Consider the following 22,597-nt stretch of genomic DNA (forward strand, 5'->3'; position numbering starts at 1 on the left):
AACGGAGTCAGGGGATATGGGGACACGGCAGGAACTGGGTATTGATTGGGGATGATCAACCATGATCACATTGAATGGCGGTGCTGGCTCGAAGGTCCAAATGGCCTACTCCTGCACCTATTGTCTATAGAAAGAAGGCTGGGAATGGGGAGGGGAAGAAGACAAGGGCTATCCAAAATGAGAGAAGTCAATGTTGATGTAAACAACCCAAGCGAAATACCCAAGCTTGTCTCCTCACTACATTTACTGCTGGCTCCAGTTGCAAATCTGAGTTTGAGTGATCTGTGCAAGGCATTCATTGATGCTGTAATTCCACTGTAGAAATTGGAAAACAAATCTCTCAGAGGTTTTTAGAGAGATACACAGAGGAACATAGACCAAGCAAGTCATCATTACGAAAAAATTATGTTGACAGCAACTTCAACATTGTTGTGCAGAAAATTAGAGATGAAGTTACATGCTATAAAATATGGATCTCAATAGACGAGACAACTGATGTTGTGGGGAGATATATTACCAATGTGGTCATCGGTACACTGGAGGCAGGTCAACTATCAAAGGAGTATTTGTTGACTTCGGAAGTATTGGAGAAGTCAAACAGCTCAACTATTGCTCAATTGTTTACATCTTCACTTGCTGTACTTGGGCCAGAAGGTATAAAACATGAGAATGTTCTTCTGTTTGTGACTGATGCCGCTCCGCACATGAAAAAAGCTGCTCGTGCTCTTAAATTTTTATTCCCAAAAATGTTGCATTTGACATGCTTAGCTGAAGGACTTCATAGAATTGCCAAGCACATACGGAGCTTGTTTCCAAATGTCGATCGCCTAGTTTCCAATGTCAAGAAAATTTTTCTCAAAGCACCATCATGTGTGCAGTTGTTCAAGGAAATGGCACACGAGATTCCGCTACCTCCTTAGCCCGTTTTGACTAAGCGCGGTACATTGGTCTCTGCTGTACTCTACTATGCTGCAAATTTTGAAAAGATAAAATAAATCATCAACTGTTTTGACAAAGAAGAATCTGCTGCAGTCAGGATCGTCAGTGAAATCATGCAGCAAAAGTCCCTCCACCGCGATCTTGTGTTTATTGCTTCCAATTTTGCAAACTTCCCATGAGCTATCACTTCCCTTGAGAAACGCGGAGAAATATTAGTGAATAACTTGCAGGTTTTCAACAAAGTAACTGACGATATTCGTAAAGTTCCTGGCGATGTAGATAAAGACATATAAGGAAAATGTGAGAGAGTGATTTTAGCTAACAAAGATCATGAAGATACAAAACATAGCTAAAGTTCCCAGAGGTAGTTGTAATGCATAAGATATCGACATGAATATAGTGTCTGTAGCTTGTTTCGGGTATGCACCAGTGACCTCAGCTGCAGTAGTAAGAGGTTTTTCAGAGCTGAAGCATATTCTGTCTGACAGATGGCATAGTTCAGACAGAACACCAGATAGTTTGAAAAGAATGCTAGTAATTATGTGCAACGAGGCAACTTTGGTTATTAAATGTAGTATACCTTTATATTATCATTTTTAACCATATTTTGGTGGAGGAAATAGATGCCTTTTTATGCCTTTTTGTCAATTTTTGTGCTTTTTTTGTAATTTTATTATGCCTTTTTAGCCAGCCTATTTCAGAGTTTTTTTGTGCATAAATATCCTGGCAGTAGTTATCACTAACAGAAGAATACTGTACAGGCGCTTTAGAAACATAGAAACATTGAAAATAGGTGCAGGAGTAGGCCATTTGGCACTTCGAGCCTGCACCGCATTTCAATATGATCATGGCTGATCATCCAACTCAATATCCCGTACCTGCCTTCTCTCCATACCCTCTGATCCCCTTAGCCACAAGGGCCACATCTAACTCCCTCTTAAATATAGCCAATGAACTGGCCTCGACTACCCTCTATGGCAGAGAGTTCCAGAGATTCACCACTCTCTGTGTGCAAAAAGTTCTTCTCCTCTTGGTTTTAAAGGATTTCCCCCTTATCCTTAAGCTGTGACCCCTTGTCCTGGACTTCCCCAACATTGCGAGCAATCTTCCTGCATCTAGCCTGTCCAACCCCTTAAGAATTTTGTACGTTTCTATAAGATCCCATCTCAATCTCCTAAATTCTAGAGAGTATAAACCAAGTCTATCCAGTCTTTCTTCATAAGACAGTTCTGACATCCCAGGAATCAGTCTGGTGAACCTTCTCTGCACTCCCTCTATGGCAATAATGTCCTTCCTCAGATTTGGAGACCAAAACTGTACGCAATACTCCAGGTGTGGTCTCACCAAGACCCTGTACAACTGCAGTAGAACCTCCCTGCTCCTATACTCAAATCCTTTTGCTATGAAAGCTAACGTACCATTCGCTTTCTTTACTGCCTGCTGCACCTGCATGCCTACCTTCAATGACTGGTGTACCATGACACCCAGGTCTCGCTGCATCTCGTCCTTTCCCAATCGGCCACCATTTAGATAATAGTCTGCTTTCCCGTTTTTGCCACCAAAATGGATAACCTCACATTTATCCACATTATACTGCATCTGCCAAACATTTGCCCACTCACCCAGCCTATCCAAGTCACCTTGCAGTCTCCTAGCATCCTCCTCACAGCTAACACTGCCCCCCAGCTTAGTGCCATCCGCAAACTTGGAGATATTGCTTTCAATTCCCTCATCCAGATCATTAATATATATTGTAAATAGCTGGGGTCCCAGCACTGAGCCTTGCGGTACCCCACTAGTCATTGCCTGCCATTGTGAAAAGGACCCGTTTACTCCTACTCTTTGCTTCCTGTTTGCCAGCCAGTTCTCTATCCACATCAATACTGAACCTCCAATGCCGTGTGCTTTAAGTTTGATTACCAATGTCTTATGTGGGACCTTGTCGAAAGCCTTCTGGAAGTCCAGATACACCACATCCACTGGTTCTCCCCTATCCACGCTACTAGTTACATTCTCGAAAAATTCTATAAGATTCGTCAGACATGATTTACCTTCCGTAAATCCATGCTGACTTTGTCCAATGATTTCACCACTCTCCAAATGTGCTGCTATCCCATCTTTAATAACTGACTCTAGCAGTTTCCCCACTACCGATGTTAGACTAACTGGTCTGTAATTCCCCGTTTTCTCTCTCCCTCCCTTCTTAAAAAGTGGGGTTACATTTGCTACCCGCCAATCCTCAGGAACTACTCCAGAATCTAAAGAGTTTTGAAAGATTATTACTAATGCATCCACTATTTCTGGAGCTACTTCCTTAAGTACTCTGGGATGCAGCCTATCTGGCCCTGGGGATTTATCGGCCTTTAATCCATTCAATTTACCCAACACCAATTCCCGACTAACCTGGATTTCACTCAATTCCTCCAACTCCTTTGACCCGCGGTCCCCTGCTATTTCCGGCAGATTATTTATGTCTTCCTTAGTGAAGACGGAACCAAAGTAGTTATTCAATTGGTCCGCAATATCCTTGTTCCTCATGATCCACTCACCTGTTTCTGACTGCAAGGGACCTACATTTGTTTTAACTAATCTCTTTCTTTTCACATATCTATAAAAACTTTTGCAGTCAGTTTTTATGTTCCCTGCCAGTTTTCTTTCATAATCTATTTTTCCTTTCCTAATTAAGCCCTTTGTTCTCCTCTGCTGGTCTCTGAATTTCTCCCAGTCCTCCGGTATGCTGCTTTTTCTGGCTAATTTGTACGCATCATCCTTCACTTTGATACTATCCCTGATTTCCCTTGTTATCCACGGATGCACTACCTTCCCTGATTTATTCTTTTGCCAAACTGGGATGAACAATTTTTGTAGTTCATCCATGCAGTCTTTAAATGTCTTCCATTGCATATCCACCGTCAACCCTTTTAGAATTAATTGCCAGTCAATCTTGGCCAATTCATGTCTCATACCCTCAAAGTTACCTTTCTTTAAGTTCAGAACCATTGTTTCTGAATTAACAATGTCACTCTCCATCCTAATGAAGAACTCAACCATATTATGGTCACTCTTGCCCAAGGGGGCACGTACAACAAGATTGCTAACTAACCTTTCCTCATTACTCAATACCCAGTCTAACATAGCCTGCTCTCTCGTTGGTTCCTCTACATGTTGATTTAGATAACTATCCCGCATATATTCCAAGCAATCCTCTTCCTCAGCACCCCTGCCAATTTGATTCACCCAATCTATATGTAGATTGAAGTCACCCATTATAACTGTTTTGCCTTTGTCGCACGCATTTCTAATTTCCTGTTTGATACCATCTCCAACTTCACTACCACTGTTAGGTGGCCTGTACACAACACCCACCAGCGTTTTCTGCCCCTTAGTGTTTCGCAGCTCTACCCATACCTATTCCACATCCTCCAAACTAATGTCCTTCCTTTCCATTGCATTAATCTCCTCTCTAATCAGCAACGCTACCCCACCTCCTTTTCCTTTCTCTCTATCCCTCCTGAATATTGAATATCCCTGGATGTTCAGCTCCCAGCCTTGGTCACCCTGGAGCCATGTCTCCGTGATCCCAACTATATCATAGTCATTAATAGCTATCTGCACATTCAACTCATCCACCTTATTACGAATGCTCCTTGCATTGAGACACAAAGCCTTCAGGCTTGTTTTTACAACACTCTTACCCCTTATACAATTATGTTGAAAAGTGGCCCTTTTTGATTTTTGCCCTGGTTTTGTCTGCCTGCCACTTTTACTTTTCACCTTGCTACCTATTGCTTCTACCCTCATTTTACACCCCTCTGTCTCTACGCTCACACATTTAAGAAACCCTTTCCCTTTAACTCCATCCTCCACTATCCCATTCGATACCCCACCCCCCTTATTCAGTTTAAAACCACCCGTGTAGCAGTGGCAAACCAGCCTGCCAGAATGCTGGTCCCACACCTGTTAAGATGCAATCCGTCCCTTTTGTACAGTTCCCCCTTACCCCAAAACAGATCCCAGTGATCTAAGAATCTAAGTCCCTGCCCCGTGCACCAGTTCCTCAGCCACACGTTCAGGTCCCGTATCTCCCTGTTCCTGCTCTCGCCAGCACGAGGAACTGGAAGCAAACCGGAGATAACAACCCTGGAGGTCCTGCTTTTCAGCATTTTTCCGAGCTCTCTAAAGTCACGCTGCAGAATATTCATCCCCTTCTTTCCGACATCGTTTGTGCTGACATGCACTACCACTTCCGGATGTTTACCTTCGCCCTTGAGGATTTTCTGCACTCTATCCGTGACATCCTGTGACAGGGAGGAGGACGTGTGACAGGGAGGAGGTCCAGCACTTAGCAGCATGGTGCGCTGACAACAACCTGGCCCTTAACTCCAAGAAGACCAAGGAGCCCATTGTAGACTTCAGGAAGTCCAGAGGCGGCACGCACACCCCCATCCACATTAACGGGACGGAGGTGGAACGTGTTTCTAGCTTTAGGTTCCAGGGAGTCAACATCTCCGATGACCTCTCTTGGACCCACAATACCTCTACTCTGATCAAGAAGGCTCATCAGCGTTTCTTCTTCCTGAGGAGACTGAAGAAGGTCCATCTGTCTCCTCAGATCCTGGTGAACTTCTACCGCTGCACCATCGAGAGCATCCTTACCAACTGCATCACAGTATGGTATGGCAACTGCTCTGTCTCCGACCGGAAGGCATTGCAGAGGGTGGTGAAAATTGCCCAACGCATCACCGGTTCCACGCTCCCCTCCATTGAGTCTGTCCAAAGCAAGCGCTGTCTGCGGAGGGCGCTCAGCATCGCCAAGGACTGCTCTCACCCCAACCATGGACTGTTTACCCTCCTACCATCCGGGAGGCGCTACAGGTCTCTCCGTTGCCGAACCAGCAGGTCGAGGAACAGCTTCTTTCTGGCGGCTGTCACTCTACTCAACAGCGTACCTCGGTGACTGCCAATCACCCCCCCCCCGGACACTTATTATTTTTTTATTCAAATCGTTTGCTATGTCGCTCTTCAAGGGAGATGCTAAATGCATTTCGTTGTCTCTGTACTGTACACTGACAATGACAATTAAAATTGAATCTGAATCTGAATCCTGGATCCTGGCACCAGGACGGCAGCACACCATCCTCGCATCCCGTCTGTTGCCGCAGAAACCCCTGTCCGTACCTCTCACAATGGAGTCTCCCACTATAATGGCCTTGCCTGCCTTAGGCTTTTTGGTTTTGGCTTAACAGCCCTATTCGCATCGCAAGCCAGTCCATGATTCCTGAGTTCACTTTATTCATTTAGAGTCATACAGCACGAAGTATGGTTTACCAAATGTAACTGATTGAGAACTAAAGCAAATCAATCTTGAAAAAGTTAAAGCTTTCCCCAAAATCAAAGTCTTGAAATGCTTGTCATGTGCTCCAAAAATAAGAACATTGAGATCTAATTAGGTTGATAAGAATATTTATCAAGGGCAGCAGATGTATCCTAACTCTTCCAAAAAGTATCATCTGGATGTATCACTCGGTCTTTGATCTGGTTCACTAACCCATTTTAATTTCTTCTCACCCGCTTCTAGCTTTCTTTTACCCCCCCCCCCCCCCCCTTCCCCCCCACGAGGAAGGGTCATGACTCAAAACATCACCTATCAATATTTTCCAGAGACTTTGCCTGTCCTGCCAAGTTACTCCAGACCTTGTGTCCTTCTGTGTATTAACCAATATCTGCAGTTCCTAGTTTCCATTAACTCAAGAGTACAAATCTGCACACAATCAATCTACTACATAGAAAGGAAGTCTAATGAGCCCAATTATTTTGTTACTTTATTGTCACGTGTACCGAGGTAAAGTGAAAAATGTCTGTTACTTTTTGCAACAGAAATAAAGGACGAGAATTTCTCAAGCAACTTGATGCAGAGACAGGTACCTGGTGTTAGTAATTATGACCTTGTTAAATATCCAAGTGTAATCAAGTAGGGAGGGGTTTTTTTCCCACTCACCTACGATCAACAGAGGGTGCTTTTATGCAAAATTCATCTCCATGTATTTAAACAGAACAAATTTATCAATGCACATGTAAAACAGTCTGTAAAATGGGGAACCACCAATCCACGTTACTGAACTGAAGATAGGCACAAAATGCTGGAGTAACTCAGCGGGTCAGGCAGCATCTTTGGAGAAAAATAGGTGAAGTTTGAGGTTGGAAACCTTCTTCAGAAGACCAGAACAAAACAGAGCCAACAACAGATGACCTCAGGAAGGTTGGAGCCCATAATGGTCCATTGTTGGCTTGGGAAGATGTGCTAATAACACGGATACAAGGATGTGAACAGTGGAACTGGTAATACGACTAGGGTGGTGGAGGGGATGGGGAAATAGGGGTCTTGTTCTCTTCCTCCCCCATCCACCCGAGACATCAATTCCTTCACTCTTTTCATGCACTTGTCCAAATGTCTTTTAAATGTTGTTATTGTACTCACCTCAGTCACTTCCTCTGGCAGTTTGTTCTATATATATTGTTCAGTGTGAAAATGTTTCCCCTTTGGTCCCTTTTAAATATTTTGCTCCTCGCCTCAAAACTATTTTGAGTTTGAGACACGCATACCTTGAGGAATATACTTCACCATACATCTCCACTCATGATTTTTCAAACTATGTAAGATTATTCCCCATCTTTCTGCACTCCAGGGAACAAAGTCCCTGTTTATCCAGCCTCTCAAGCCCTCCAGAACTGGTAACAACCTGAAAACTCTTGTTCCCACCCTTTCCAGTTTTCTATAGCTGAGCAGTTAGAACTGTACACAGTACTCCAAATGTGGCTTTACCAATGCGTTGTACAGCTGTAACACAGCAACCCAACTTCTGTACTTAATTGATGAAACAAGAATGCAGAAACTAAGAACTGCAGATACTGGTTTGTACCAAAGATAAACACAAGGTGTTGGAGTAACTCAGCAGGTCAGGCAGCATCTCTGGAAAAACTATGAGTGACATTTAGTGTTGGGGAACCTTCTTCAGAAGGCAAGCATGCCACAGGTCTGTTTCATCACCCTATTCAGATAATCTTCAGGTAACTATATATACTGTACCTCTAGGTCTCTATCCTACAAGAGTCTCCAAGGCCGTACAATTTACTGTGCAAGTCCTGCCCTGGTTTGTCTTACCAAAATGCACAGCTGATCAAGTTCCCATTTTAATCTTGGATAACTTTCTTCACTGTCCACTATACCACCAAATTTATTGTGATCAAAAATACTAACTATGCCACCTACATTCACATCTAATCATTAATATACATAACGAACAACAGTGGACCCAGCACAAATCTATTGGCACACCACTCATTGCAAGCTAAAAAAACAACCCTCTACTGCACCACCACCCTCCTACCTTCAAGCTAATTTTGTATTCCATTGGTTACTTCAACCTGAATCCCAGGTTAGTTCAACCTGAAAACTTCGAGACTGGCCTGCTATGCGGTCCCTTTCAAATGCCTTGCTAAACGCCGCATAGACAATGTCTACCACACTGTTCCCCCTCATCATTAATATTTGTCACCTCTTCAAATTATGCAATTAAATTTGAGATAACTTCCCATGCACTGAGCTGTGCAACTATCCCCAATCAGTCTTAGCATTTCCAAATGCATGTAGATCCTGTCTAAAATCGAAAATAATTTGGCAACAGAATAATATTATCACAGAGGTTTTGTTGAATGCCAGATTTTTAGATGCTATGCACATTATTAATGTTTAATGAAACATCTGGATCCAACTATACTGGCTACAGAATCCACAAAGAGCTGACCACCACAAAACTTGCCAGACCCAATATCATTATTGACCCTCATTATTAAATGAACTTCACAGCAGCTTCATTCACAGATTCAGTGGAAGGTCACAAATTCATAGCTAATCTTGTCACATCAACTTCAAGTTTAACAAAGCTTAAACGCCACTGCAGCAAAGGACTTTGCAAGTACTTTTAGTAAAAGGCTTGGGTCAATGTTTAACATGCCAAGCCTTACATTCATTTATCATTCATGATGCAATTAGCGAACTTAAATGCTTCCAACAAGCTCAATTTCCAGATACTATCGGCACCACATATTATCCTCTTCCAAACCAAATTCTCTCACATTAATTACTCCTTAAATGGATTTAGGTAGATCCTTAACTGTATGCAATCTGTAACATTTGTTTCAGATAGATTTCATACTGTAAAATACCTTCCACTTCGGGAATGAGAATGACTTGCTCCTACTCCAGTTTCATTACCGAGGCTAAACTGGGACCCACAAACTCTGCCACAATGGAACAGTGTCACAGTGGTGCAGCTGGTAGAGCTATTGCCCCACAGTGTCAGAGACCCGGGTTCGATCCAGACATTGGGTGCTATCTGTGTGAGTTTTGCACTTTCTCCCTGTGACCATTTGCTTTCCTCCAGGTGCTCTGGTTTCCTACTACATAGTAATATAGCGTGGAAAGAGGCTCTTCAGCCCAACCCATCCATGCTGACCTCCAAACCTTTCTAATGTATGTACCTGTCCAAGTGTCTTTCAAATGTGGTTAAGAAGTTTAAGAAGGAACTGCAGATGCTAGAAAATCGAAGGTACACAAAAATGCTGGAGAAACTCAGTGGGTGCAGCAGCATCTATGGAGCGAAGGAGATAGGCAACATTTTGGGCCGAAACGTTGCCTATCTCCTTCACTCCATAGATGCTGCTGCACCCGCTGAGTTTCTCCAGCATCTTTGTGTACTTTCAAATGTGGGTATTGTTCACTCAAGACGAGTCAAGAGTACCTCAACTACCTCCTCGAGCAGCTCATCCCATGTACCCACCACCCTGTGAAGAAATTGCCCCTCAAAGTCTTATTAAGTCTTTCCCTCTCATCTTAACCATCCATCTGGTTCTTGATTTCCCTACCCTGGGTAAAAGACTGTGCTTTCACCCTATATATTCCCCTCTTGACTTTGCACATCTCTATAAGATCACCCCTCAGCTTCTTGTGCTCCAAAGAATAGTCCTAAACTGCACAATCTCCCCATGTAGCTCAGTCCCTTAAGTCCTGTCAACATCCTCATAAATCTTCTCTGCACTCTTTCATCTTTATGACATCCCAAAAACCATGCAGGTTTGCAGGTTAATTGGCCTCAGTAAATTTGCTCCAAGTCTGTAGGGAGTGAATAAGAAAGTGGGATAACATAGAACTAGTGTGAAAAGGTGATCGATGGTCAATGTAGGCCTGGTGGCCCGAAGGATAGTTCCATTTAGTAACGCCTAAACTAAAACACATATTTAATGGGGTGGGTCTGTGGAGAGTATAGAATTTTGTAGTGTTTACACTTACCGGCCTGACAAATGAACTTGAGGTTCTCAAAGCCATTCCAAATACTCCTCCATTTTTAGTAGAAATAAGCTAAGGAATTTGTATGACTTTGTCAGGGCAAAACACTTTAAAGATTTTGAGAACATTGAAGGACGGTGCCGCAGTGGCAGAGTTGCTGCCTTACAGCACCAGAGACCCTGGTTCGAACATGACTATGGGTGCTTGTCTGTACGGAGTTTTTACGTTCTCCCCGTGAGTTTTCTCCGTGATCTCCATTTTCCTCCCACACTCCAAAGACGTGCAGGTTTGTAGGCTAGTTGGTTTGGTATAATTGTAAATTGTGCCTAGAGTGTGTAGGATAGTATTGTGCGGGGATTGCTGGTTGGCGCGAACTCAGTGGGCAGAAAAGCCCGTTTCCGTGCTGCATCTCTAAGCTAAACTTTCTTAAATATGTTCGAATGTCCAGAGAGAGAGTGACTGCGGATATTAGAATGCAGAGGAAGTCAAACTGCTAGAAGAACTCTGCGTCAAGCAGCAATCGTGGAGGTAAAGAGCTGGATGACACTTTGGGTTGAGACATTGCAGAGAACCCAAGGGCCAAATAGCCTATGTCACGAGAAATACAAAGTCTATTTCCATTTATCAATGTCGAGATCTGGAATATCAGAACATTCATGACCCAGTGAGTTGCTCCTGCACTTTGTTTTTTTTGTTCAGGATTCTAGCATCTGTAATTTCATATCTCTAAAAAAAATGCTCCACTGTCTGCCACAAAACACAGCAGATTTGAATTAAATAGTATGACATCAATCTGGTGTTGATCAAACAAACACCTCTGATTATGTTCCATCTATTATTCCCAAAGGTAACTATTGAATCAGTGCTGAGATGTGCTTCCAGGGAACTGCCTTTTAATAAAAGTGTGGTTGCTTGAGTAAAACCAGAAAACACTGCTTGGTAGGTCAGGCAGCAACTATGCAGGAACAAAACAGCTCCCATTGATAAAACAGCTGCAATGGTTGCCTAGCCAACCATTGATGGAAGCTCATTAATTTGGAATCCCTTTTAGAACAAGCCGACTCCAAACAAAGTAACATTAAAGGTTTGGGATTAAAACAGAAAATGCTGGCAATTCTCAGCAGGTCAGGCAGCACCAATGGAGAAAAACACAATTTCCTGCTCTTGACTACCATTTAATATTCAATATTCTTGATGCATCTCACTTGTGAAATCTACTTTATCCCCACACACCAACTACAAACCTCTTTTGTATCTGGATTAAATACATACTCAAATCATTTAAGAAATAAAAGTAAATAGGAGGAAACTGCTGGAGGATCTTTGGAGGAAATGGATAGATAACATTTTCCTCAGACTGCCCAACCCAAAATATCCATTCCCTCCACGGATGCTGCCTGACTTGCTGAATTCTTCCAACACTGTTTTGCTCAAGATTCCAACATCTGCAGTTCCTGGTAAATATGAGTAGACCACTAGCCCCCTCAAGCCCAATTGCCTTTAATATCATGGCTAATCTACGCTGGTCCACACATTTCTTATAGCCCTTGGATCTTTCTAATACAGTATTCAGCAATTTCCACGTTAAATATTTTTAATGATCTGACATCCCTCTCAGGAAGAAAACTCCAAAGGTTTGACATCCTCTGAGAAGGGATTTATGCACACCAGTTTTAATTAATCGGCCTCTTATCTTAGAACTACATCCCTCTGTGACACACTTGCTACAAAAAACTTCACAACCATCTATCCTATCAAGGCCCCTCAAATCCTGCTTGAATGAGGTAATCTTTCCTTCCAGGCCCTCAACATACATTTGGTTTAAGTTTGAAAGCCTGTTCCCCGTTTCTTTTCATTATTAATCACTATAACATCAGGGGCCGTTCTTGAATTGTTCATTTTGTTTTTGCTAGGCTGAGTATGTGAAATCTTTTTAAGCAATTAGTCAGCTTCTGATGCTCACTCCTCAATCAGCATTCTCACATACACGTCGTGAATAATCTGTGCTGTCGTTTAAAATCAAATAATTTATTCAAAAAAAAAGACCTCTGGTTTGCAAATTAACAAATAGGATGAATCATAGCTTTACTAAACAGCACAAGTGTTTTTTATAGTTTTTGGAAAATGTATATTTATTCATGTGGAGATGAATCATAGGATATTTGGGTAGTACAGCGTCACAGGTTCACCAGGTTAATTCAGAATGGCAGGACTGACATATGATGAAAGAATGGATTGACTAGGCTTATACAGTGCATTCAGAAAGTATTCAGACCCCTTCACGTTTTCCACAGTTTGTTATGTTACAGCCTTATTCTAAAATGGATTAAAAACAATTTTTTTTATCATCAATCTACACATAATACCCCATAATAAAAAAAACAAAACAGGTGTTTAGAAATGTTTGCAAAATAATTAAAAAGAAATAATTGAAATATCACATTTACATAAGTATTCAGACCCTTTACTCAGTATTTTGTTGAGGCACCTTTGGCAGCGATTACAGCTTCAAGTCTTCTTGGGTTTGACGCTACAAGCTTGGCACACCTGTATTTGGGTAATTTCTCCCATTCTTCTCTGCAGATCCTCTCAAGCTCTGCAGGTTGGATAGGGAGCGACGATGCACAGCTATTTTCAGGACCCTCCAGAGATGTTCGATAGGGTTCAAGTCCGGGCTCTGGCTGGGCCACTCAAGGACATTCACAGACTTGTCACAAAGCCACTCCTGCATTGTCTTGGCTGCATGCTTAGGGTCGTTGTCCTATTGGAAGATGAACCTCTGCCCCAGTCTGAGGTCCAGAACACTCTGGAGCAGGTTTTCATCAAGGACCTCTCTGTACTTTGCTCCATTCATCTCTCCCTCGATCCGGACTAGTCTCCCAATTCCTGCCACTGAAAAACATCCCCACAGCATGATGCTGCCACCACCATGCTTCACCGTAGTTATTGTATTGGCCAGGTGATGAGCGGTGCCTGGGGGGGGGAAGAAGAGAGGGGGGGGGGAAGAGGGGGGGGGGGGGGAGAGAGGGGGGGAGAGGGGGGGGGGGGAGGGAGAGGGGTGGGAAAGAGAGGGGGGGGGGGGAAAGAGAGGTGGGGGTTGCTCCAGTCCCTCACCGGGTACCCCCAAGGCCAGTGATCAGTGATCGCACAGCCTCCCCACTTTCAAAAACGCTCCAATCCAATTTAAAGCATATATATTGCATTCCAGCGCAAGCTAAAAGACTCGCTACAGTATGCACCATATTGCACAATTTCAAGCTGAAAAATGCAAATGTTCTGTACCAATGACGTTTACTCATAAAAGAGCAGTGGCTGAGTAGCACCACCGGTCGTGCTACTGGCTCACGGCTCCAGGGATTCCCCCCACCCCCTCGCCTCATTCAATCCTAATCCTGTTTGCTGTCTGTGTGGAGTCTGCAGGTTCTCCCAGCAACTGTGCGAGTTTTGCAGCTCTACATCATTTTCCACTTAATTCTAAAGATACACTTTAGTTTAGGACTGAACTGCAGATGCTGGTTTATACCAAAGATAGACACAGGAAGCATCTCTGGAGAAAAAGGGATGGGTGGCAATTTGGGTTGGGAAAAAGAAGGATCTGAAGAAGGATCCTGACCTGAAATGTCACCTAATCAATTTTTCCAAAGATTTTGCCTGTCCCGTTTGAGTTACTCCAACATTTTGTATCTATTTACACTTTAGTTTTGTTGGCTACCTACTACAGGTAAGTGGCAAAGGAACTGATGGGAATGAGAGAACAGGTTGTTGGGCGACAGGAATAAAAAGAGGGGAAATGGAGCAAATGTAATTGTTCAGTTGAAAGCAGGCATGGATCCCAATGGGCTTAATTGCCTCCTATGTTGTAATTAGTAAGTAAATAGAGCGGATAACTGGGTTTCCAAGAGAGCACCAGACTGAGGATTATATAGGATTTTAGAAGCTCATTCTTTAGATACAATTCTATCCGGCGCAATGCAAATTAATAAGGTACTCAAATGAAGAAAAGCAGTGAATCACAGCCTCCACTGGGAAATGTGAGAAGGAAACGGCAGTGCAACTGCTGGCAACAAATGTTTCCAGTTCACGAGGAATCAACAGAAGGAGGAATTAAGTACGAGATGTACCTCAAAGGTATCCAATTATAAACTGAAACAATTTACAACCATCACCTCTCTGATAATCAATGTAAAATCTTGGACAGTTTCTCCTGGAAGAACATTCATACATAAAGTTGCAATTTGGGAACAACAAGTAAAGCTTGGGAACTTGAATCAAAGCCGTAAAACAAATAAAATAAAAAACAAAGAAAATGATTAAAAATAAATTGCTGGGCTAACACAATCAAGATTTCCAAAATATTTGAATTTTGCTTCTGCAATTATTTCAATGGGAGGAAGAATATTTTGGAAATCTTGAGTACAGAGATGAGAGACTACAGATGCTGAAAAGGGGCTGCTAGAGGAACTCAGCATGTCAGGCAACATCTGCAGAGAGAAATGGACAGATGACCTTTTGGGTTGGAACTCTTCTTCAGACAGAATCAGAATGAAGAATTGTGCCAACCCTAAACGATGTCTGTCCATTTACATCCATGGATTCTCTCTGACTTCCTCTGGAGGTTTGGCCTTTGTACACACACTGAACTTTTTTTTCTCTCCCATTTATTATATTGTTTACAGTGTACTATGTTTACATATTCTGCTGTGCTGCTACAAGTATGAATGCAATTGTTCTATCTGGGACATATGACAATAAAACACTTGACTAAATAAGCATGGCAGAATTACACTGCATTTTGTTGTCTCTGTACTGTACACTGCACAATGACAATAAAGTTTGAATCTGAATCTGAAACAGACACATGGATAATATTAATGGATGTGGTAACATAGCGGACACCGATGAAAGGTAGGACGACAAATTAACCAAAGATAGACACTAAAAGCTGGAGTAACTCAGCAGATCAGGCAGCATCTCTGGAGAAAAGGAATACGTGATGTTTTGGGTCAAGACCCTTCTTTAGACTGAAGGGTCTCAACCTGAAACATCACCTATTCCTTTTTTTCAGAGATGTTACCTGGCCCACTGATAGTATCTATCTCCTGTGTAAACCAGCATTTGTAGTTCCTTCCAATACGGTACAAATTAACCAGTCTGGTGAAGGATAAATATCGACCAGTATATGTTGTTTAAAAACCTTTTGTCCTGTTTGTTCATGGGATGTCTGACAGTAGAAACATCTACTGCCAATCCTTTATTCCACCTGAACTAAGGAGTTTAGGTCAAATATGTTTAGCAGATTTCATTCCCTGAAGAACAGTGGTGAAGTATTGAGGCATTTACAATAATCCAACAGACATATTTATCATTACCTAGTTTACCAAGGCATTGAAACCGTATCCATGGTTTGAAACTCTGGCTACTAGTCCAGTAACTTAACCACTACACTACAGTACTCTACCATGTTGTGGGATCTTTCACATAAATCTAAGATGACATAAATCTTCAGTTTAATGTTTCTTGCCAGTGAAACATTGAAGGTTTAGTAAAGCAGTAATGCTCTCATGCATCACCATGGATTATGGTCTCAAGTGTTTGAAAAACTCAATTACTACCTATTGAATCAGAGGGAAGAGTATCGAGACCGAGCCAAAGCAAACACTGATGCGGGTTAATTTGTTTTACTTATCCATTTTGGATTTTAAATTCCAGACAAGACTAAGCTTTGAACACAAATGCATCTCAAATAAGTATTTTCAATCTCCAGTTATCACACCAGAATCATAAACATCCCAGAGCATTTTCTTTAGTTTTTTTTTGCCCTCAATGCAACTTTTAAAACATGCTTAATTTGGCTTTACAGAGGATTTCGGACCATGTGCAGGCAGAGGAAGCAAGATTATCCTGCCTTCGTGTTCGGCACAGACGTTGTGGGCCAAAGGGCCTATTCCCGTGCTGTGCTATGTGAAATAACCATTAATTTACATTAATAGATTCATATACAATAAGGTTTAAATCATGTAGCAAGTTTCCCCAAGTGGCAATTTTGAACGAATGCAATGGACAATTTTTCAGCGATAAAATAAGGTTATGCTTCATAAGTAACATACAGCTGGCTGTAAAGTGCTTTGGGATATCCAAAAAGAACATTTGCAAATGAAAGTTTTTATTTTCTTATTTTGAGAAGGCCTGTTTACTTTAGTTTTAAAGATACATGGAAACAGGTTCGGCGGCCCTCTGAGTCAAACAAAAACAGGGATGTATTGTCGAGGCTTTATAAGGTGCTGGTCAGACCACATTTGGAGTATTGTGAGCAATTTAGGCCCCATATCAGTGTAAGGATATGCTGGTGTCAGAGAGGGTCCAGAGATTTATGAGAATTATTCCAGGAATAAATGGGTTAACATATGTTTATGAAAGAACTGCAGATGCTGGAAAAATCGAAGGTAGACAAAAATGCTGGAGAAACTCAGCGAGTGAGGCAGCATCTATGGAGCAAAGTAATAGACAATAGGTGCAGGAGTCGGCCATTCGGCTCTTCGAGCCAGCATCGCCATTCAATGTGATTATGGCTGATCATCCCCAATCAGTACCCTGTTCATGCCTTCTCCCCATATCCCCTGACTCCGCTATCTTCAAGAGCCCTATCTAGATCTCTCTTGAAAGTATCCAGAGAACCTGCCTCCACCGCCCTCTGTGGCAGAGAATTCCACAGACTCACAACTCTCTGTGAGAAAAAGTGTTTCCTCGTCTCCGTTCTAAATGGCTTACCCCTTATTCTTAAACTGTGGCCCCTGGTTCTGGACTTCCCCAACATCAGGAACATGTTTCCTGCCTCTAGCGTGTCCAAACCCATAACAATCTTATATGTTTCAATAAGAATCCCTCTCATCCTTCTAAATTCCATAGTGTACAAGCCCAGCCGCTCCATTCTCTCAGCATATGATAGTCCCGCCAGCCCGGGAATTAACCTTGTAAACCTATGCTGCACTCCCTCAATAGCTAGAATGTCCTTCCTCAAATTAGGGGACCAAAACTGCACATAATACTCCAGGTGTGGTCTCACTAGGGCTCTGTACAACTTCAGAAGGACCTCTTTGCTCCTATACTCGAATCCTCTTGTTATAAAGGCCAACATGCCATTCGCTTTCTTCAATGACTGCTGTACCTGCATGCTGACTTTCATAGACTGATGAACAAGGACCCCCAGATCCCGTTGGACTTCCCATTTTCCCAACTTGATGCCATTTAGATAGTAATCTGCCTTCATGTTTTTGATACCAAAGTGGATAACCTCACATTTGTCCACATTAAACTTCATCTGCCATGCATCTGCCCACTGCCTCAACCTGTCCAAGTCACCCTGCATTCTCATAACATCCCCCTCACAGTTCACACTGCAACCAAGTTTTGTGTCATCTGCAAATTTGGTAATGTTACTTTGAATCCCTTCATCCAAATCATTGATAAATATTGTAAATAGCTGCGGTCCCGGCACCGAGCCTTGCGGTACCCCACAAGTCACTGCCTGCCATTCTGAAAGGGACCCGTTAATCCCTACTCTTTGTTTCCTGTCTGCCAACCAATTTTCTCTCCATGTCAGCACTCTACCCCCAATACCATGTGCCCTAATTTTGCTCACTAATCTCATATGTGGGACCTTATCAAATGCTTTCTGAAAGTCCAGGTACACTACATCCACTGACTCTCCCTTATCCATTTTCCTAGTTACATCCTCAAAAAATTCTGGAAGATTAGTCAAGCATGATTTCCCCTTCGTAAATCCATGCTGACTCGGACCGATCCTGTTACTGCTATCGAAATATGCGGCTATTGCATCTTTGATAATTGACTCCAGCATCTTCCCCACTATCGATGCCAGGCTAACTGGTCTATAATTCCCGGTTTTCTCTCTCCCACCTTTCTTAAAAAGTGAGATAACATTAGCTACCCTCCAATCCACAGGAACTGATCCTGAGTCTATAGAACATTGGAAAATTATCACCAATGCATCCACAATTTCTAGAGCTACTTCCTTAAGTACCCTGGAATGCAGACCAATAGGCCCTGGGGATTTATCAGCCTTCAGTCCCATCCAGGCACAGAACTCGCTATCAAAATATGGAGGGGACAGGGGGGACACAATTTTTGGCAGCAGCGCGCGCATGCTCAATCCAGCGCTAAATGCAGCTCAACTCTGCCTGTCTCATCAGGTTAACCTACAAGCCCTGACTGGACTGACGGACCACCAGCGCTGCTTCTCTGCACTGACCATATTTCCTGCAGGCCCAGGCAGGTTCACCAGGCGGGTTCAGGCAGAGTTGAGTTGAGTTGAGCGCTGCTTCTTTGCGCTGGCTGTGGGCCTGGGGGCACCGCGCCTGTCTGACTCCTGGCCTCTCTGGCCACCCGTGGAGGGGGGGCACTCGGGTGAGGACGGGACAGCGGCGGAGACCCGGCCGGGATCAACCCTGGCTGCGGATGAGGCGCAGGTCTGTGCCACGTCTCCCTCCTCCAATCACCGTGCACTATCCTCAGTCCCACCCACCCCCATTCCTCCAATCATCGCACTGAATCATCATGTCCTGCCCCCATTGCCTGCTGACCGACATCTCTCTTGTCCAATCGGCGCCCTCGATCATCAGTCCCACCACCATTGTCCAGCGGAAAGCAGAGATTTTAAAATCCGGATTACAAAAACTTGGGGGGGGATGTCCCCCACCTCTCAAAACATGGGGGGAGGGGGGGGGGGGGACGTGTCCCCTCTGCCCCCCCCCCCGGGTTTTTTCTGCCCCTGGTCCCATCAGTCTATCCAACACCATGTCCTGCCTAATGTGGATTTTCCTTCAGTTCGTCCGTCACTCCAGATCCTCTGGCCACTACTATACCAGAATAGGTGAAGTTTTAGGTTGAGACCATTCTTCAGACTGATCTGGCGGTGGGGAGAGAGGGGGCACGAAGAATAAAGGAAGTGGCAGAGACAGTAGGCTGAGGGAGAGCTGGGAAGGGGAGTGGAAGGAGGGAGAAAGCAAGGACTACCTAAAATTGGAGGTCAATGTTCATACCGCTGGGGTGTACCCAAACGAAATATGAGGTGCTGCTCCTCCAATTTGCAGTGGGACACATTCTGGCCATGGAGGAGGCCCAGGACAGAAAGGTCGGATTCAGAATGGAAGGGGGAGTTGAACTGCTGAACCACCGAGAGATCAGGTTGGTTAATGCAAACTGAGTGGAGTTGTTGGGCGAAACAATCGCCAAGCCTGTGCTAGGTCTCATTGATGTAGAGCAGTTGACACCTAGAACAGCAATTGCAATAGATGAGGTTGGAGGAGGTGCAGGTGAACCTCTGCCTCACCTGGAAAGACTGCTTTGGTCCTTGGACAGAGTCAAGGAGGGCGATAAAGCGACAAATGTAGCATTTCCTGCGGTTGCAAGGGAAAGTACCAGGTGAGGGGTGGTTGGGTGGGAAGGGACGAATTGACCAAGGAGTTACGGAGGGAGTGGCCTCTGCGGAGAGCCAAAAGGGGAGGAGATGTTAAGATGTGGCCAGTGGTGGGATCCCATTGGAAGAGGCGAAAATGTCGGAGGATTATCTGTTGTATGTGACGGCTGATAGGTTGGAAGGCGAGGACAAGGGGGGGGGGGGGGGGGGGGGGGGGGAGAGAGATGGGGAGTGCGAGCAGAGCTATGGGATGTAGAGGAGACCCTGGTGAGAGCCTCATCAATAGTCAAAGAGGGGAACCCCCATTCCCTAAAGAATGAGGACATCTCCGATGCCCTGGTTTGGAACCCCTCATCCTGGATGCAGATGCGGCGTAGACGGAGGAATTGGGAGTTGGGGACAGAGTCCTCACAGGATGAAGGATGGAAAGATGTGTAGTCCAGATAGCATGGGAGTCAGTGGGTTAGTAGTAGATGTTGGTCAGTAGTCTGTTACCTGCGATGGAGATAGTGAAGTCTAGAAAGGGAGATGTTGGACATGGTCCATGTGAATTTGAGTGCCAGATGAGAGTGGTGAAATGGATGAAGTCATTGAGTTCTGCATGGGTGCAGAAGGTGGCACCAATGCAGTCGTCAATGTAGCGGAGGTAGAGTTTGGGGATAGGGCCAAGGTACGCCTCAAACAAGGATTGTTCGATGTACCGTGCAAAGAGACAGGCATATGATGAGTTAACATATGATGACTCTGGGCCTCTCTACTCGCTGGGTTTTAGAAAGATAAGGGGAGAGGGACCTCATTGAAACTTACTGAATAGTGAAAGGCCTCGATAGAGTGGACGTTGAGAGGGGACGTTGAGAGGATGTTTCTAATAGGGGAAGAGTCCAGGACTAGAGGCCATAGCCCTAAAATAAAAGGAGGTACCTTTAGGAAGATGAGGAGGAATTCCTTTACTCAGAGGATGGTGAATCTGTGGAATTCATTGGAACAGAATGCTATGGAGGCCGTCATTTGGTATTTTAAGGCAGAGATTGATAAATTCTTGATTAGTACAGGTGTCAGGTGTTATGGGCCCTCCGTCCCCATTGTTTAATTATTCTGTATTTTTTGATTATTCTGTATCTTCTCTCTTTCTGTTTTTTTATTTCTTTGTGCACAACTACTACGGACTGACGCAAAACTGCATTTCGTTGTACTCATACTTGTATCTGTGCGATGACATTAAAGTTGAATTGAATTGAATTGAATGGGGAGAAGGCAGGACGGGGTTGAGAGGGAACGATAGATTGGCCATGAATGAATGGTGGAGGAGATTTGATGGGCCGAAAGGCCTAATTCTGCTCCTATCACTTCTGAACACGATTTCCAACCTCTTCAATTTCTCCACTGTTCTCACCCACTCCACATCTTAAAATTTTGCATCTGCTTTAAAGCACGCCTTGGCATCATAATGTATGCTTGAATAAACAAGCTGCTAAAATCTAAATATAATACAATTTTTCCAGAGTAGCCAATTTAACGTTGCTGTTCCTACAAAGGATTTACACTTTATAATGCAATTGCACAATGCACCAACTTCAAAAGTTTTTACTTATCACCGCAATAAGATCGCCGTTCTCTGCTCGATACACAAAGGGTTATATATTGCAGCATTTAGGCACATTTCAAAAATGTTCATTTGGAATGAATCAGGCCCAGTTGCATTACCAACTGCAAGCAATGTGGCCACTGTAAAGCGGTGGGTCAAGGGAATGCTACTCAGCTGCAGTACAAAACCTGCAGTTAGACAGCAAACCGTAGACCCGAGAATGTCAGGAAAAGAAAACAAAATCACTCATTGGCACAGCAACTAATTCTTTTCTCTAACCTTTCAAAAACAAGGCCTCTGAAATGGCCTGCAATTAAAGTCAAGTGTTTAATTGCCATATGTACCAACAATAAAATTCTTACTTGCAGCAACATAACAAAAACATAATATACAGGTACATAGATTATATGTAATAAACAAAAAGTTATTGGATTAATAACACCTGTGCAATAAAAGTCCAAAGTCCTCCTTAATGCAACCAAAGACAGACCATACTTCATATTTGAGGTTAGTATTGTGTAGGAATGGGGAACAGAAAAAGAGATTGCAGGTGCTGGAATCTTGAGTGAAAAAAAGTGCTGGAGGAAGATAGACACAAAATGCTGGAATAAGTCAGAGGGCCAGGCAGTATCTCTGGAGAAAAGGAATAGGTGACGTTTCGGGCCGAGACCCTTCTTCAGACTGAGAGTTCAGCCATAATCAGACTGATGATCAGCCATGATCATTTTGAATGGCGGTGCAGGCTCGCAGGGCCGAATGGCCTACTCCTGCACCTATTTTCTATGTTTCTATGAGTCAGGGGAGAGGAAAACAGTCTTTGCTGGAATAAATGCTAGACTTATCAGGGACACCCATTGTCAAATTATATGACAACGTCCTCTCCTCGCACATCACTATTGCTTCCATTTGAAGATAGTGAGGTGGGAAGAGTTAAAAATCACAGAATCATTTGCACACTAGTTTAAAACTGGTGGCAAATTGAGTTCAGGTAAAATAGTCAATAAAGTAGCAAAGAAATGATGGATACAAATTAATTGGTGTTCTCCAGTACAGTGTGACACACACAGGGTCTTCCTGCAACAATCAGCAACATTCGCCACACAGCCCAGCAGACATCTTGCAGGGCAAAGAGCGACCAATAAAATATACAAATAAACGGGTGACAATTAAAATATGGGAAATGCTGTGTAATATGCTGGCTGGGATGGGGAGTGTGTCGAGGCTGGGCTGAGGAAGACAGAGTGGGTGCTGAGGTAAAGAAGGTGAGTGCTGAGCGAGGGAAACCGGGTGC

The 22,597-nt window shown here is 43.6% G+C and overlaps 1 protein-coding gene across 1 annotated transcript in view; it reads right to left on the reverse strand.

Moving 5' to 3' along the window:
* The window catches only part of b4galt6 (UDP-Gal:betaGlcNAc beta 1,4- galactosyltransferase, polypeptide 6), a 79,128-nt gene that overhangs the window by 55,876 nt on the left and 655 nt on the right, over positions 1-22,597 (reverse strand). The gene's annotated exons all lie outside the window — the stretch shown is intronic.

This window comes from Leucoraja erinacea, chromosome 4 (genome assembly GCF_028641065.1).
Source record: "Leucoraja erinacea ecotype New England chromosome 4, Leri_hhj_1, whole genome shotgun sequence".
Lineage (NCBI taxonomy): Eukaryota > Metazoa > Chordata > Chondrichthyes > Rajiformes > Rajidae > Leucoraja > Leucoraja erinaceus.